Here is an 18,062-nt window from a genome sequence, read left to right as displayed (position 1 = left end):
GATGGCAAAGCTAGTAAGCTGTGCCAGCCTTTCCCAGGTGTGTGTGTGTGTGTGTGTGTGTGTGTGTGTGTGTGTGTGTGTGTGTGTGTGAGCTACTTTGAACATGGATACTGACAGCAATGATTTCACAGTGAGGGTGATGGAGGGCTTGGCTTCGAACACCCGACTAAGGGCTTAACTCTATAGCTGTATCAGTGGGGAGTCTTATTTGGGGCCTGGAGAGGTAGCCCAGTCCCAGGACTAGAGTGTGCATTCACTGTGTACTCTTAAGGGAAACTGTACTTGTTCCAAAGAGCTACATCTGAAAATACTGTGTGTCTATTAATTTTTTCTCAGTGAACGTTCCCCACCTGTGTCAGTGGTGAGGATTAAGGCTCTTTGATCAGTGGCCCAGAGGAGGAACACCACACAGAGCATCACAGGCTGTGCAGCAGATTCCTCCTTCGGCTACCTAGTTTTCACATACTACTAAAGACCATAACTTTCACAGCAGCTTATTGCATCCCACAATGCATGTGGCATTTAGCTTAATATTTCTTGAATGACAGTTCATAATAGAAACAGTGGAAGTACATGTGCTCTTTATACGACCTGCCTAGCTGGCTGTAACCAGATTTAGAATCTTAATGGCGCTGTGGAAGTGTGCCTTTCTACCACTGTGCCACATACAGAATGTGTACAAGCAATACGCATCACTCTGACCTAAACCTATCACTAAAAACTTCAAATTAGTCACTAGTCTGCAAACATGCCCTGCAACCTGCAAATCAAGTTTGCTAGTAACATGCATGTTAGATTACAGGAAGTGAATGCATGTCACAAGATGCTGCACTAACAGTATAATGCATCACAGTTACTACAGTGTCTTGTTACATGGCACAAGCATGTATATAACACAGCAACACAGTATGGGCACAGCAACATTTAGTGCAAAAGATAGCACACTTGCCTTTGGAGCTGGATGATAAGAAGACTGTGGGTTTTTGTCCTACACCAGGTACTTGGATTCATTTTCTTTTCCAATACTGACAATGCAGTATGGCATAATAGGTGGGTGCTGTACTTCTGAGTCTGCCATCCTTTGGATGAGACACTAAACAGAGGTCCCATCTCCAAGTTTGTGGATACTTAGATGGAAAGATCCAATGACTACTATTAAAGAGTAGGGGCCTTACATATCTAAAATAGAAAAATAATTATATTAAATTTAATTTAAAAAGCAAACCGTAACATAAAATATGTTTACACATTTATAATAAAAAATATAAACAAAAAAAATCACCCTGCACCCTTTAATCCAAACCAAAATGTTTTTCATACTTATTCCATTTTTAGAAACACCTCCCCTACATCTTGCTAACCATGTACCACACGCATGCAAATAATTTATCTTCTACTAATTTTTTCTTAAATATCATAGTAGCCATACAAAAATCATATTTACATGTTACACCCCAACATCCTTGCTATAAATTCGTACTTCTCTCCTAAAAATGTCCATCTCTGTTAGACTATAAAAACATACATTTTACTGTTTCTTCTTGTATACATACATTACATTATCCTACTTCCATCTGTCAATCTGTTTAAATTTCATTACAACTTTTATAGAGGACATATTCAGAAAAATATAAAACTGTCCATCCTTCCATGAATCCAAACCTTTTCCTGCTACCTTCAACTGTTTCCATAATCCCTTCTGTTAAATTCTCCTAGGGTTTGATATAATATACTCTTACCATATATATATATATATATATATATATATATATATACATTTATTAAGTTCAACAAAAATATAGGATTTATCAGCTCTAATCAACATTTATCCCTTATTATATGCAGTTCCCCTTTTTACATGAATAAGCTTGGATCCCCAAATAATATCAAAAATTATTTCTAATAATTCTCTCAGAAAAATACTAGATATTATAAAAACTCCTTCTAAATAAATCAGTTTACCCAACATAACAATGTACTAGATACAAATATTTACACAAAAGGCAAAACATTTATTTCCATTCATGACATGCAAAACCTCACTAATTTCTTGTAATAACTTCTTCCATTGATTTACTACAATCTTTTATCCCCCAAAATTTATTCCCAGAGTTTAAATGTCTTTGAAAAATGAATGCCCCCCATATCCTTTACTTTTTTCCTCGCTTAACTTCAAACCTACATATCCAAAAAAATCTATTAGAACTTCCACCACCAATCCCACCTACACAACTTTCTTAAACACCTTTACTGAATTTATCACTTGTGACATAGGCACATTTACATGAAAGTAATCAAACTGTATTAACAAGTTAAAATTAACAAACGTTATGCTTCGCATATACTGCTATATATCATATAACCCAAGCAACATTACATAAACTATTCAATTCCTGCCCCCTTTTTTTAAAGAAACAGCTTTATTAAACCATCACTTGTGACATAAGAAATCATACATTTACATAAGTGAAAAACCACATAAACACAATCCTACCTGCAAGCATTTTACATCACAAACCATACTGACACACTCCCAGTTGCAAACACTATATACCCAAATCATTTTCAGTTAAACATTACACAGCTTAAGTCGTGCCTTCATTTAAACTTCATTCCTCACCAGTATGTATTGTTCCCACAATTTCCATTTTTCGTATGCTTCTACCTTTTTCTAAAGATCTCAGTTCCAGTTGTTTTATCTCTGTTACTACATTCACTGTTTCTTACATAGTTCATTTAGATTTTGATTCCCATTTTCTAGTAATTGCTTTTTTGTCAGCCACCATAATTGGGCACAGCAAGACCTTAGCATGTCTAGGCAATTCCGATTCTGTATCACACCTCAGAAAAATCATCTCTCGTCACACCAATCTTCTGCCCATCAGCATCTCCTTAAAATCTGCCAAATCACTGCACTCCCAGGAAAATATGTTCCCAATTATCTCTTTCTTCCCCATCACAACTCCATTTGCTATCTACTTGGGGTATAAAATATTTATGTAAACATTTCCAACCAAAAACCCTAAACATTCTAGAGTTTGTTGTATATTTGGGAAACATACATATATCCTCCCATTGTTTCTTTGTGAATTGCTTATCCAATCTCTCTTCCCCAATCCTTTCTAACCTCCTCTGACTGACTCTTATAGTTGTCATGCAATATTTTATATGCTATACTAATCATTTATTTTTTAATGGCAGCTTCTGTTCTAGATTCTCCTAAAAACTCTACTGGTGCTGGTCTTTCATTTAGGATCCCCCTATTTCTTTATCTTTGCCTATACTCTGATATCAATCCTTGATAAGGAAGGCAATCTCTAACCTGCAGTCCAAATAAATTCTTGGTATCTTCCCATTCTACCACTGTTCCCTCTAGTTATTTGCTCCCAATACTTTGGGGTTCTTTTGCCAGTTTTCTCCAATAAATTCCAGCCCCTTACTGCCTATTGTCTATATCCCTAATTGCAGTCATCCATTTTGGTAGAATCTCCTATCTCCATTCCCGTGTTGGCTTAGTTTTTAGAATACTTTCAGCTACTTTATGGATATAATATTCTGTATGACTACTGTTCTCCTTAAAGGCCTGCATCCAAAATCCAAGTCTCTTCTTGCTTCTTGAGCCTGCCCCCTCCCCATTTCAACATAATCCCTTTCCACTTTGAATTATAGTTTACTGCTTGTGCTATGTACAGGAGCCTTAACTGTGTAGCTCTGAAATACCCCTTCAAATTGGGTAATCCCAATCTGCCCTGTTCTACTGAAAGAATCATCTTATCCCACTTGACTCTTCCCTACCAGATAAAGTCCTTCAGCTCTTTATTAATTGCTATCTACAACTTCTCCTCTGGTTGATAAAACTATGCCTGACCTGTGTATAAGACTAAAGGGACTAAAAACATTTTGACTGCTTGTATCTCACTATCCATATCACAAAACTTCCATTTTCTCAGTTTTTGTATTTTCTTTTGTTTAGTCTCTTCCCACATAGCCTTAACTGCCACACCAGACTCATTTTTAATCCATACTTCTAAATACTTCACTTTATCATGTCCCCATAAATAAGGATATTGCTGAACCAATGTGTGTGTGGGTCCATAATTTACCGGTACTGTCTTTGTTTTAGCTTCATTCATTTTGGATCCAAAAAAGATTAGAAACGGTCTCAAAATTTTGCACAGCACTGAAATGTCTCTTTCTGGTTTTGTCAAGTATAAAATGGTACCATCTGTACACAGAGCCAGTTTTTCTTGACTAACATACCAATTATATCCTTGAATTTCAGAGTCCATTATTTTCTTTGTCAATGGTTCTAAACATAATGCAAAACAAAGGGAAAGAGACCACCCCTGTCTGGTTCCTCTGTTCAAGCAAAAATTATCAGAAAGGACCAAACCCACTTTATTTTTTGTCTCTGATCCCTCATAATCAACCTCAAAATTTTTCCAAAAAATGCAAATGTTTTCATTCCCTGCTCAGTCCCAGCTTACTCTGTCAAATGCTTTCTCTGCATCAAGACCCACCAACAATAATGGTATTTTCTTGCATTCTGTTCCCCTTTGGATCATCAATGTTCTCTTAATGTTATCAAATGTTTCCCTCCCCTCCACAAAACCACACTGATCCATATCTATCAATTTTGGCATTACTTTTGTCATTCTTTTAGCCATTAAATACAAACACTTTATAATCATGGTTTAGTATTGAAATGGGCCTGTACGAAGCTGGGTACAATGAATCTTTACCCTGTTTAGGTATTACAGCTACCACTGCTTTTTTCCAGGATGTTGGTACTTCTCCTCGCCTCTTAAAATACTGTTAAAACCTTCCAGAGCTTTATCATTTTTTTCTGTCCTAGCTTCCAAACTTCCACAGGAATACCATCTAATCCTGGGGACTTTCCTGTAGATTGGTTATACATCACAATTTTTATTTCATCTCCTCCTATTCTAACCATTAGTAATTGAGCCTTGTGCACCTCTAACCTTGACATATTTAATTATTTCATAAATAAACACTTCCATTTGTATCTTTTCTTGATTTCCATATTTCTCTGCTTTACACAGAGCTTCATAGAATTTCCGAAATATTTCTAATACTTCTACAGGATCTCGTTACCTTCCTTGTCATAGACTCCCTAAGCTTGGCAACAGCCCTTTTTACTTTGTTGCCTAAGTCGTTGTTTTAAAAGTTTTTGTGCTCTAGTGTTATCAAAAACCAGTTGCTTAACAGCAATCTTTCTAAACTCATGCATATTACAGAGGTAATCCTTATTTTTCTGCTTAGCATTCTGCAGTGGTTTCTCTTCTTCTGTGAGATTCACTCTATTCTGCTATACTTAAAACATTTGCGAGTTTCTCTAAATAATTCTGGTTACTTCTTAACCATAGTTCCCTTTCCTTTATTTCCACCCTATTTTTAAACTCCACTTTAATTTTATCCCACTCACTAGCTATATGTTCGGAAGAAATTTCTATCCTCTGCAATAGCTCCTGAACAATCTCCACTACCCATTCCTTAAATTTCTCTCTTTTCAACAGATAGGTCAGAAAGTGCCCGTGTCTCATTTTTATTTCATTACCCTGTGTTTTCTTTTTAGTTATTATTGGAGCATGATCTAAAATAGTTATTGGGTGCTTATCAAGGCCTTCAATTAAATGCACATGTCCTTGTGAAATGTAAATTCTGTCTAGCCTAGCCTAGTTTTTACATCTTGGGAACAATATGTAAAGTCATTTTAAACTCCTATTACTGAATTCACATCACCCATGCCAAATATTTTCATAAATTTCTTCAGAAATCTACCATCCCTTGTTATACTTTCCCTTTCTGAGCTCTCCAGACACATCTTCACTGCTGCAAATCACATTCCTGTCCCCACCTATCAGTAATATTCCATGCTGTAAACTGATTATTTCTCCCACAACTTTCTTAAGTTCCATTATAGCTGTAATAGGTAGAATATAAATACTGCCAGTGTAATCTTCCTCCCTTGCCAGTAACCATTTAGCACTACATATCTGCCATTATCTTTTTTATCCTCTTCCATCATTATTGGAGCTCCTCTTACAATTAATACAAGTACTTGTCTTTTCCTTTGTCCCATGTATTCCAGTGAATAACAATCCTGAAAATCTTTATTTATCAAATTCACATGTTCAGTTCTTTCTAAGTATGTCTCCTGTAACATAGCTATTTGCACTCTACATTTTTTAATAAAGTACACTATTTATTTTTTGTATTTATCTGCGAGACCATTGACATTTAAAGACATTACAGAAAGCTTCATTGCAATAAAAAGTTACTATTCCCAACTTTATGTATAGCACCTTTTTTGTTAAATGTCTAGTTCCAGCTTTTGTGCTACATGCACACACTGTTTGGCAGGTTCAACTTTTATACAGTTCTTTCTTGTCATATCCATTTCAGCCTATGTCACATCTTAAAAAACTTTTTGTTGTACTGATAGCCCTCAAAAACATCCCCCCAAAAGCCCCTAAAACCCATTAGCTCAATACTAACAGACAAAACTACCTACATCTTCAAATATTGAAGTTTCACCCTCCTAATAGGAACAAAAGTCCCAAACTGACAGCCACACTCACAGCCTTGAGTTAACCTAAAAGAAAGGTTATGCATGCAAAAATGCATGTTGCAGCCTGTGCTTCCACCAAGTGCTAATTGGTTTTGTCTTAGCTTTGTAGCATTCTCAGATGTGAAAACCTTTGTATGTTTTCAGAGAACACTGTCTTAGCCAATTTCTCTCTTCTTTTTTATTTTCCTGAGCCAGTCACTCTCCACCAGACTGCAGCTAGTTTCTCTTTATCAGATTGCCTCTATGGAGACATGAGAACCAGATAGCCAGTTTCTCTTTATCAGAACATGTCAATGGAAATATGAAGACCAGCAACAGAATTGCTAACAAGCAAACCTACATTTGCTAGAAAAAGCCTCATAATATTCAATATTATTTGTCCTTTACTTGCTCCCTCTTAAAATTTGTTAACAAACCAATCTAAGGTCCTTAAACCAGTCATTCATCTATACAAGAATAAGCAAAAGCACATTAATTTTCTCTTGTCATGTTTTTTAACCATTTTTTCTTTTACACTTCAGTGCCCACATTTCTTAAAAATGAACAAGAAAAAGAGAAGGGAGAAAGAAAAGAAAAAAAAAATAAACAGGACCTATTTACAATCTCAATTACACTTAAAAATAACTGAGAAAACTAATTTATAGCATGTAAAGAAAACCACACATCAGAAAAATAGTACTGTTTAAGAAAAACATCTTTACTTACAGTTAACTTTCTCCCTCCTCTTCCCCTCTCCAAAGCACTTTTCCAAAGATTAATGGCATTAAGTAGAAATATGCTTCAGAGTCCCCCACAAGTCCAACAAATTCTGAAAAAGTCCAATATTTCCAGATATTCTTCTGTCATATTTCACAAATATAATTACTGCATTGTAAACCCACATTAAGTTACTGGTTTTATTCCCGCTCATCTCCATCTCCCATATCCTGTCTCTGCTTAATTACCAATGTACTCTCAATTCTTCTAGTCAACTATCTTGCTCCCTTACTTCACTCCAACATTTCCCTTTGAAACCTTGAAAAAGGTTTCACAGGTACAGCTTTTTCTGTGGTGTTATTACCAGAAGAACAAGCAGAATCTCCTTCTGTTTCACAGCTTACTTTTTGGTGGACAAACTTTTGTATTTCCTCCTTACAATGTACTTCAAAATTATTTTGTTCCTCCAGGGAAGAATACCTTGAAGACATCTGGGTACAGCACTTTGAATCTCACCCCTGCATTTCAACACTCCCTGAATAGTGGAATAAATGTGTTCCTCTTCTGCCTGGTGTACAATGAGTAATCATTCTCCAGAAACACTATGCTATCTCCCACTTTTAGTATGTTGTCCTTCTGCCGCAGTTTTGTTAGAATCAACTCCTTCTGCTGGTATGACTGCATCTTTGGTAAAGGTCTAGGTTGCTTTCTCATAGTCAGGTTTGGAGCATACACATGATGTGCCCTTTCAGCTAACAACTCCTGCAGCGGAATACCAGTCCAGTTGCTTATTTGTGCTTTCATAAAATTAATGAAGTCTGTTCCTTCTAGCTTCTCTGGTACAAATGAAAATCTCAAATTTTCCCTATGTGCTCTGTCCTCTAATAGTATTACTTATTCAAACATCTCTTCCTGAACAGTCTCATATTCAGCCAGCATTTTCTTTATTTTGACCTCTGAGTTTCACAGCTTTATCACCTCATCAGAATATCTGTTTAAAGCTTCTTCCATTTTTTCCAACATTTTGTTGTTTCTGATGATATGCTCCCTCAGTGTTTCATTTATTTTAACCAGGTCTGTGTGCAGTTGTCTTACATCTTCCTGTAGATTACTGGAATTCATGTCTGGAGATTGGACAGCTTTTTGCTTACCATATACACAAATGTACTGGCCTTCTCTGCCGAGTTTCTCTTTTCACACTGGGAGAGCTAAAATTGAACTGTTACGCAATGTGCAGCCATCTTGGAAGTCCCCACTACACCATTTCTGATCATTATCACCACATCATTCAAGAGATTAATCATTACTGGTATCCTAATACGCTGTAAATACATCAACAGATTCTACTACCTTATTTTCCAAAAAACTTTAACAGCATTCATAACCAAACCAAAAAAAAATTGTGCTGATGGGGCACCCCTGTTTTACTTCTTTTTCCAGCTTTTTCCTATCTATCCATTTACTATTGCTTAAGAGCTTGCATTATCATACATTGATTAAAAAAAAAGTTTACTTCAGGAGGGAATGCTAAGTCCTTTTATAACTGCATAAGACTTGCATTGCCATAAGCTTTCATCACAATCAAGCTTACACTTTTCTTCACCATTCCTTTTATTCCACGTATACTACCCTCACATTCATAGCAAATGTTCTTGAATATTTTCATTAATATTTTGTAATCCACATTACATAATGAGATAGGTCACCAGCTGCTTAAATTCATCTCCTTGATACCTAAATTATTCTTCCCCAAATCATTTTGACACTTCTAGAAAAATTTCCCTCCTGTTAACTACTTTTGAAATTCATTTAATACATGTAACGTTTTTTGATTTTCTTCCCTTAACATGCATCTGTAAAATAAATAATCAATATCATCCTCTCCATACATGAATTCTATCCTGCTTTTCTATATTTCTTTTGCTAATTCCTCCATATTTTCTGTAGAAATTTATAACACTGTTCTAATATTTTCTTTAAATTTGTGTAAGAACTTTCACATTTTTCAGTCTTATACCTTTTTCCAAACATCATTCCACACACACAGATACATACTCAAACTGTAAGTGCAATAAATCTAGACAAAAAAAAAATAATAGGGGGACAAAGGCCCACAAATAGGAACAATTTTTCAGTATTGATAGCTTCCAAAAAGAGCAAAATTAATGATAAAACAAAAATGAAAGGCCAGTACTGTGTAAATCCAACCACAATAAATTTATTTAGATTGCACTGTTAAGCGCTTTTCGTTTAATTCATAAGCTAAACTTTTTCAGACAAGCACAATTAAAACAACCTTCATTTATATAGACACACCCTTCAGTGCTTGATCGGCCCTTCTAAAAGGTGTATCTCTCAAAAAATTATAATTTCAAAGGTTTATATTTTCAAAGATGAAACGTTTAAAACCAGCTGATATTATTACAATTCTCTAACATGTTCAAATTAACAATAGATTTAATTCAGTGTATTATTATGTGTATATCTATGTAAAAAAACAGGTTTCATTTGTTAAAACACGAACAAGAAGTTAATAATTAATAAGTTCGTTCCCTGTCATGGTGTTCAACCTGATAGAATATGTTGCTAATTCAAGCAGCAAACAACACATAACATTTTTTATAATTAATGTATACACCATTAATGCGGATACTTCTAATAAGTAATAAAAAATTCACATAAGAAAAATAGTTACTTTACCTAAAAATCTTAGGGACCTTCATCCTAAACTGTAAACACATTGACTCAAAATAGCCAATAGTAATTGGGTTTCAATCTCTCACAATCCATCCTTAATTATTCATATTAGGGTTTTATTGTGCACGAATACACTTAGGTCCTTAGTAAATTTAATGTGCCTTTCAAATTACAAATTTGATTTTTAAGGTGAATACAATTTCATGACAATTGATATATGCGATTTATATAAGGTCATACCACAAAATATGGGAACCCAGTGGGTGATGGACCATATTAGGTCTAAGGGAGCAGACCAGAACGAAATGGGAGTAGTGGAAGAACTACTGGAGACAGTGCTAGATAACTTTATTATGTTCAACAACCATTTTATTTCTACAAAAAATAGGGGTAGCGATGGGGTCTCCCTGTGGTGCGAATTTTGCAAACCTAGTGTTGGCTCATTGGGAACACTGGGCAATTTTGGACAATGTTGAAGTCAATCAACACTTATTTTATTACACTCGCTTCTTGGATGACATATTTATGATCAACAAGGGAGACTCCACACTAGCACTGAATCTGATAGGCATTCAACAACTCCATTAGTTTTTTAAGATTTACTAGTCAATTTAATAGAGACGTTATTAACTATTTAGATGTTGAATTGGCTAAAGATTACATACATCAACAATATCGAGCATGCATCTTTAGGAAGAAGACATACTCCTCCTGCTTCCTTCATTATACCAGTGCACCCATACCACCAAAAGAGATCGGTAGTTAAAGAGCAACTGGTGTGAGCAGCTAGGATGATGACAGGACAGGACGAATTTGTAGATGAATGTAAGACATTGAAAACAATGTTCTTAAAAAGAGGCTACCCTCGGGAACTAGAAGAGGAACTGATAGATGAAGTTGACCTCAAATGACAACAAGGTACATTTAAACCCATTTTGATGGATCACTGTGATGAAGGAGCTCCTAGTAATATCAACTTGAACCCACAAACAGGTATAGAAGTAAGACAGGTGCCATTGTTTGAGACTAAAACATCAGGAGCTCATTCTAAACTTAGCTTCACCTTTACATTTAACACTGATTATTTAGCTATCAGGAACATTCTGTCCAAGAACTGGGAACTTCTAATTAATGATATGGACATCATAGATAAAATAGGGGACCACTCCGTTTTAACATACAGGAAAGGGCATAACCTTAAACTAATGTTAGAAAATAATAAAATTAGAGGTCAAATATTCCCAGGGACATATAAATCTGAAGCATATAACCAATATAGACATGTAGACACAGACATTATATTTACAATAAGAGGTAGACACTACTATACAAAAGAGAAATACAATTGTAACTCAAAATCAATAGTCTACCTATCACAATGTTACAGTTGCCCAGAATATTATATTGGCAAGACAGACTGCAGACTTAGAGATAGGGTGTATGAGCACACCTGTTACATCAGTAAGTGTAAACAAGAGAGTCCCCTTGCTAGACACTGTAAGGACCATCCAGGACATGGGTTCAAATTTAGAGTTATTGACTCAATTAAGATTGACCCCAGAGGGGGCCCTTTTTCACTACTTCTTGAATTAGAATTGCTGTGGCAACTAAGGCTGAACTCACATTATTGGCCTGGGTTGAATGAGGCCTGCTCAATAGCGCCTATACTGAAACTTAAAAATTTAACAAGATAACACTTCACCTTAGGTTTGCTCACTAGTTTAGTTAGACACAAAGTATAAGATACCCTTAGAGCATATTGTAGTAGCTTTGTATGCCCAACACCGATTTGTCACAATTCTTATAACCTGCCTCTACCTACTTATTTATGGGTTCCACCCCCTATGTTGTTAAAAGGCACATTACATTTACTAAGGACCAAATAGTATTCGAGCACAAAAAAACCCTAATATGAATAATTAAGGATAGATTGTGAGAGATTGAAATCTAATTACTATTGGCTATTTTGGATAAAGGAACACTTGAAAGGCTCCGCAAAGGAACAGAGATGCATCCAGGCTTGTCTACGCACAGCAATGCCTGAACTAGCGGCTCTACTCGAATCATCAGCTGCGCAAGATACGAGACACATGGACGAGTTCACAATCGAGTTTAGAGCTGTATGTTAACTTTGTCAGCAACCCCTGCAGCTACAGTACCCTGAAGAGTAGCTCTTTCAGATCATCTCTTTGTAGTCTTGTAAAATGGGTTAACCAGTTCAGTGATCGAAGGGAAAAGGTTGCTGAACTAAACATGCGTTTCCCATATCTATCCATGATCCTAGAATCTCTGTTAGAAGGATGGATAGATGAGGATGTCTCAGACGTTTCCTTTTTGGTGGCTGCAGCCACCATCATGGCATCAACAGGCACTCCCTTAGTCAAAAAGGCTTTGTCCACTGGGGCAGAGATGAACTTATTTGGCTTAAGAGGGACAGGTTCCATGGCCTCCGGAGACTCCCATACCTTATGAGAGATCAGCTCCATGAGCTCATCTTAAGGTGGAGACACCAAAGAAGTGGAAGGTTGAGACCCGAAAACCTTCAAGAGCACTGACTCGTCTTCAGTAGGGCTTTTGGACTGCCAACCGCCCTTCTGATTAAGGATTTCTAATATATCTGCAAAGGAGATATCCTCAGAGGGGGATCGAGGGGACACTTCTGACTTATCCAAGTCAGTGTCAGATGTCAAAGACTCCTGTGGGGAGTCCAAGCGCCTCCTCTTGCACAGTCTCTTCCTGGGTACCTTCTCAGTGGGGGGATCTGGGGAGGTCTCAGAAGAGCAGGGGGCACCCTGTGGGGCTACTTGAGGCTCAGGGTCTCTACGCTTGAGTGCAACAGTAGAAGTAGAAGCGGACACAGGCGCTTGAGAGGAGAAGGAAGCCAGAGCTGATGACATCTTTGGAGACAGGACTCTCCTCATGGCATCAAACGCACCATGGCTCTGACGAGAAAGGGTAGACGAATCCAAAGGGACCATCCAATCCTCCCGCACCGAGGTCATGGGCTCCAAGCCCGAGGTAGGAACCGAGCTCATCCAAGCCGAAGCCCCAAGATGAAGAGTCGGCACCGACAAATCGGTACGACTATCCTCCCCGGACCAGACAGGAGAGTGTCGGCTCCTAGAGTCCCCGGTTGGCGCTGAGGACATCCGAGTAGATGGAACTGATAACACCGGAGCAGGTCTCGGCTCCACAGGCTCAGCAACCATCAGGTCAGGCTCCTTCAGCTCCGAAAGTCCAGTACGGCTCGGAGGAGGAGTAGTCAAGTCTGGGTTAATGGTCTTCGGCTCTGACGAAGGCATCGGAGCCAACAACAATTTGGCAAGGCCTGGTGCCCATAAAAGCTTCTGCACCTACCAGTCCATATCCAGATCTGAGAGGCTAACAGAAGACTTTGAGGAGTGCACCGAGGGTGCTGATTGGAGCAGAGGAGATGAGAGAATCTCAGAAACTGGCTCCAAAGCTGTGAGCTGGCTCCGAACAGAAGGGACACTCTGTTCTGAGGACAGTGGAACTGATGACCCTACACCCTCCATTTTTTTAGCCTTTTTCGATGCTTTCGAGTCAGCTGAAGACTTGGAAGACTTTGAGGATCTACTAGCACCATCCTGGACACCCAGTGCTTTGGAGAAAGGGTGCTGAAGTAAACCCCTATCCATTAATTTCCTCCTTCTCTCTAAAAGTACCCTGGAGGAGAAGGAGTGACAGATACTACAACAGTCTTGGAGGTGTAAAGCCCCCAGACAATAAACACACTGAACATGCCCGTCAGGGATTTTTTGTCCACAATCTGGATATTTTTTGAAGCCAGATTTAGGATGTGGCTTCTCTTTCTCATCAGACATCTCTATTATCAATTTAAACTATTTTAAACAATTGAAACAACACACTAAGAATGTGGTTAAATACAAGGCCAACTATTAGGCCAACACTATAGAAAAAAACAAGCCAACACAGGGAACTTATCTAAAACTAAATCTAAGTCTAAAACTATATAGATTTTATATATATATATATATATATATATATATATATATATATATATATATATATATATATATATATACACACACACACACACACACACACTATCCTATCAAGAAAGTCAAGAAAAAAAATTTTAAACTTGCAAATAGATGAATCTATCGATTAATATTGGTCTGCGCAATCTGGAACACAGAGATCTGTGTCGCGGCAAACTAGATCTGAGGTAATTCCAGCAGTGCATCATGGGATAAGGGGCTTGGTCTTGAGCTACTGGCAAAGCTTGAGCTTTGCTATCGGCCGTGTTGGAGCTGAGGATTGGCTCCGAACCAATCAGTGAGAATAAACGTTGAGATTTAACAACTTCACATCACCTGTTATTCTTTTAACCCCCCCTCTTCTTTAATGCATTCTTTTTCCCTAAATCTCAACCATATTGTAGTGACATCTGAAAATGCATTACCACATTTGATTTCTTTTAAAATATGAGAACACAAAATCAATTTTTGTTTCTAAAACTCCTGTCATACAAGTAATCCTTCCTCCCATCTTATTTCCATCCTGAATAATTTCCCTTCATACCTTTATATTTCCTTCCCCTTACATAACAATCAAAATCCCCTATTATAATAATCTCCACATAAGGTGCTACAAGTCTCAGTATTGTTCTCTTTATTCTATTTATTACTATGGATCTTCCTAGTTCTACTATTTATGTCTCTACCAAAGCTTCACACTATTTTAATATCCCATAAATGTTGAAATCGTTCCTCAATCACAATCTCAACTATTGTGTCTAAGAGACAGACGATTATGTCTTTTGTTTTGTCTCTACTGTAAAACTGTTAATATTCTACCTGTATTTTTAATGTTATTCATGTTCAAATAAAGGCTGAAATATTAGTAGAACAGGTTGCCCACTTTATTCTCTGGCTGCCTTTCTAAAGGTTCCTCTTGTTCCCACTGAAACTTCTTTCACACCTGTCTCCTGATTAACATACTCATCTATTCTTTCAGTTAGGTTTTTCCTTCTGCCATAATCTCCACAATTACAACCAATTCACTTTCACTAATCGATCTGAAACAGCCAAAATTGCACTCTATTCTTCTGTTTATTTTCATGTGAAAATATGATCCATGTTAACAGTTAAAACTTATTCTCCTTGTTGCACACATTTCTAGACCCTCCTCCCTTCTTTTTCCATATTTAAACCATGCCCATCAACAGAGCAATGTTCACAATATTGGTTATAATTTTCAGAAATATGACCTACTCATCACATAAACTGCATCATCTTTCAGAATATGCATTTATGAAATGCCATTCCACCTCACAATAACACATTTTTGGCTGTTCAAGTGGACAGGCCAGTTCAGGACAGATGTTTGATGTATTTGCTTGTACAATACTCACGTATAACACCCCAGCCCAGTCCATAAATCTCTCATAAATTTTATTTACTGATTGTATGTCTTTGTATAACTTGAAAAAAATCAAAATTCTTTTCCAAACCATCGAGTCTGAACTGTACAGTAATTCTCTTTTTAATCACCAGAGCAGGAAATTTAAACATACTCAATCCATTAATAAATCTTCTGTTTGCTGCCTATTACTGCCAACATTTTGCAATAGCTCAATGCAATCAAAAGTCCCAGTACAAACCTGCTCATTTGCTAAAAGAATAAATTATAAACTGTCTGATGCTGAAAATCCAAAGGGCTCTATGAGAGTCCCAAGCAACACACCTGTTCACACTGATACCTTTTTTTTTTTTTTTTTTGCAGAAATATTCACAACTGGCCCCTTTTTCTCTCCACAGTTCACCTCTCTACCGCCAGTCCAGTGAAGAAACAATAGTCACCACAGCTCCTAATGGAGACTGCCTTGGTTCCTTTTTCCTCTGTATGAAGGTCATATTTTGCATTACCATCATCATCAGATGCAATGCCTGCAGTCACACATTTGTTATCCAGGTTTCCTTCAGAATCCATAAAGGAAAGCAGGACCACTTGATACAAGGATGCAGCTGAATCTTCACTTATTTCTTTCTTATTTATCAGACAATACAAGTTAATGTTGTCAAGGCCACCATTTGCTAAGAAAGTCACAGAAGGTAGACTTGTATGCAGTTAATACATTTTTCAATGGTGATGTTATTAACATTTTGTTCACCATTACACTGTTTATCTCATTACATCAGAGTGACGCCTCCAGGTGCATCTGCAGTTACCTCCTACTGCTCCTCTAGGCGTCAAATAGTACTTGTTCATACTTGCGTTAATAATTCCAAAACCATGCTTCATACAAGATGCCAGAATATTTTTTCTTGAAGCATACATGATGGCAAACACAGTTATATTGATATTTGACCTCTGTCAATGAGTATTTGTTAGAACTGTAAGTTGATAACTTCATTTTTAAAGGCTCAGGCCACACCCACTAGGAGTTAATGGTACACACTCAAAAGGGTTGTATTGCTGCCAAGTATTCGTAACTTTCACATCACACATTTCCTTTTCTTTCTTCTCTTTGGCTATTCTCTTTCACTGATGCTGCCCTACAGCCCACCTAGAGAAAAATAAAAGTACAAGAAGTTCCCTTGTGCATTGGCTAAATTTCTCTTAGTTTATATGAATACTACCTCGGGTCAAACCTGGAAACAGAACACTGGCCTAGTCTAGTTTGTTGATATACAACATTACAGTGGTGTTGTATGTAAAATCATGAGAGGTTCTGGGGTCCCAAATGTGAGAAAACAACTGAAGGACTCAAATAGCCCCCATTTCTTTGGCTCTGATGTGGTCCCTCCTCTACTTTAGGGGGTTGGGGGCACTGTTCCTGAACTGATGAATAACTTGTCCAGGTTCCCCAAACCAGATCTGATGCATCCATGTGCAGTTCCTGTTTGGGAGTGGTTGAACAGAAGGGAAGGCTTGAATTTAGCTGGGTTTGAGAGATCTACCACAGTAAATCTTTCTGCAGAAACATCAGGAGAGGAATTTGGAAGTCCAATGGATAACAGCAGTGCTGAGATGAAAGAGACTTTGGGTAGCAATAGATCTTTCTCATGTGAAGCTTGGCAAAAGGCTCCCCAGGAATGGTTATTGAAATGTATCCCAGAGTTTTTAGAATCTCCCTTGTAGGGTTAAAGTGAAGATGGAATAGGGCCTGGAAGAAGGTGGGGAAGAACTGAACATTCTCTTGGGGAAGAAAAGATGTCACCAGGCAGGTAGCCTGTCTGCATCCTAGGAAAACCACATCTTGGAAAGGAGTCGGAGTAGATTTTTGGAGGTTGAGGGTAAAACCCAGTTTCTCCAGGTGTAAGATTTTGAAACTGAAATGCTGTCACAGGGTGCTCTGTGAGGTAGCCAGGAATAGAAGGTCACTCAGGTGTGGTAAAATTTGTATTCTCTGGTTTCTGCAAAAGGTAATGTCTGGGACAACGTCCTGACAGTAGTTGATAAACTGCTTTTCTTTACCGTTCAGTTTAAGTGTGATAAAAAACAGAAAATCTGAGGAATTATCTGCAAGTAGAGGGAATGGAGATGTGCAAGAATGCATCCTTCATGTCTAGGGAAACCAGAAAGACTTGAGGAAGAGCAAAAGGAAGAAGTATTTGTAGTTAACTATGATACCTCCAGAAAGGTGTTGAGGTGGGATAAATTCAAAATTGGTCTCCAAGTGCCCTTTCTTTGTGGGGACCAGAAAATCTTGAATAAAAAAGCCTTTTCCAAGACGCTGGTGCGGTATTGGTTCTATGGCACCCTAGCTGAGGAGAACCTATAAGAGAGGAGGAGGAGGAATACCCCCTCAGAAATGAAACTTCGCTCCAAGACATCTTGTAACCTTGTTGAATGATGAACAATACCCACTCGTCTGTACTGATGAATTCCCAGATGGGAATGGAGAAGGTTAGCCTTTTTGACTGAGGAGGGAGGTAGTTGGCAGGAAACAGGCTGACTTACCTGGAAACAGAGGTTTTCCAGACTTGGTGTTCCTGGTAGGTTTGTTTATGAATTCTTTTCCAGGGCTGCTTCCTTCCCATATGAGAGGGTTTTTGGTCACTGTGGACAGAGGAAGTAGGCTTAGCTG

At 37.6% G+C, this 18,062-nt stretch overlaps 1 protein-coding gene across 2 annotated transcripts in view; it reads right to left on the bottom strand.

Moving 5' to 3' along the window:
- Nucleotides 1-18,062, bottom strand: part of LOC122793112 (proprotein convertase subtilisin/kexin type 5-like) — a 3,326,953-nt gene that overhangs the window by 2,328,069 nt on the left and 980,822 nt on the right. The window lies entirely within an intron of this gene.

This window comes from Protopterus annectens, chromosome 2.part0, assembly GCF_019279795.1.
Source record: "Protopterus annectens isolate FY-2018-M chromosome 2.part0, PAN1.0, whole genome shotgun sequence".
Lineage (NCBI taxonomy): Eukaryota > Metazoa > Chordata > Ceratodontiformes > Protopteridae > Protopterus > Protopterus annectens.
This window is presented reverse-complemented; position numbering and strand designations above follow the sequence as displayed.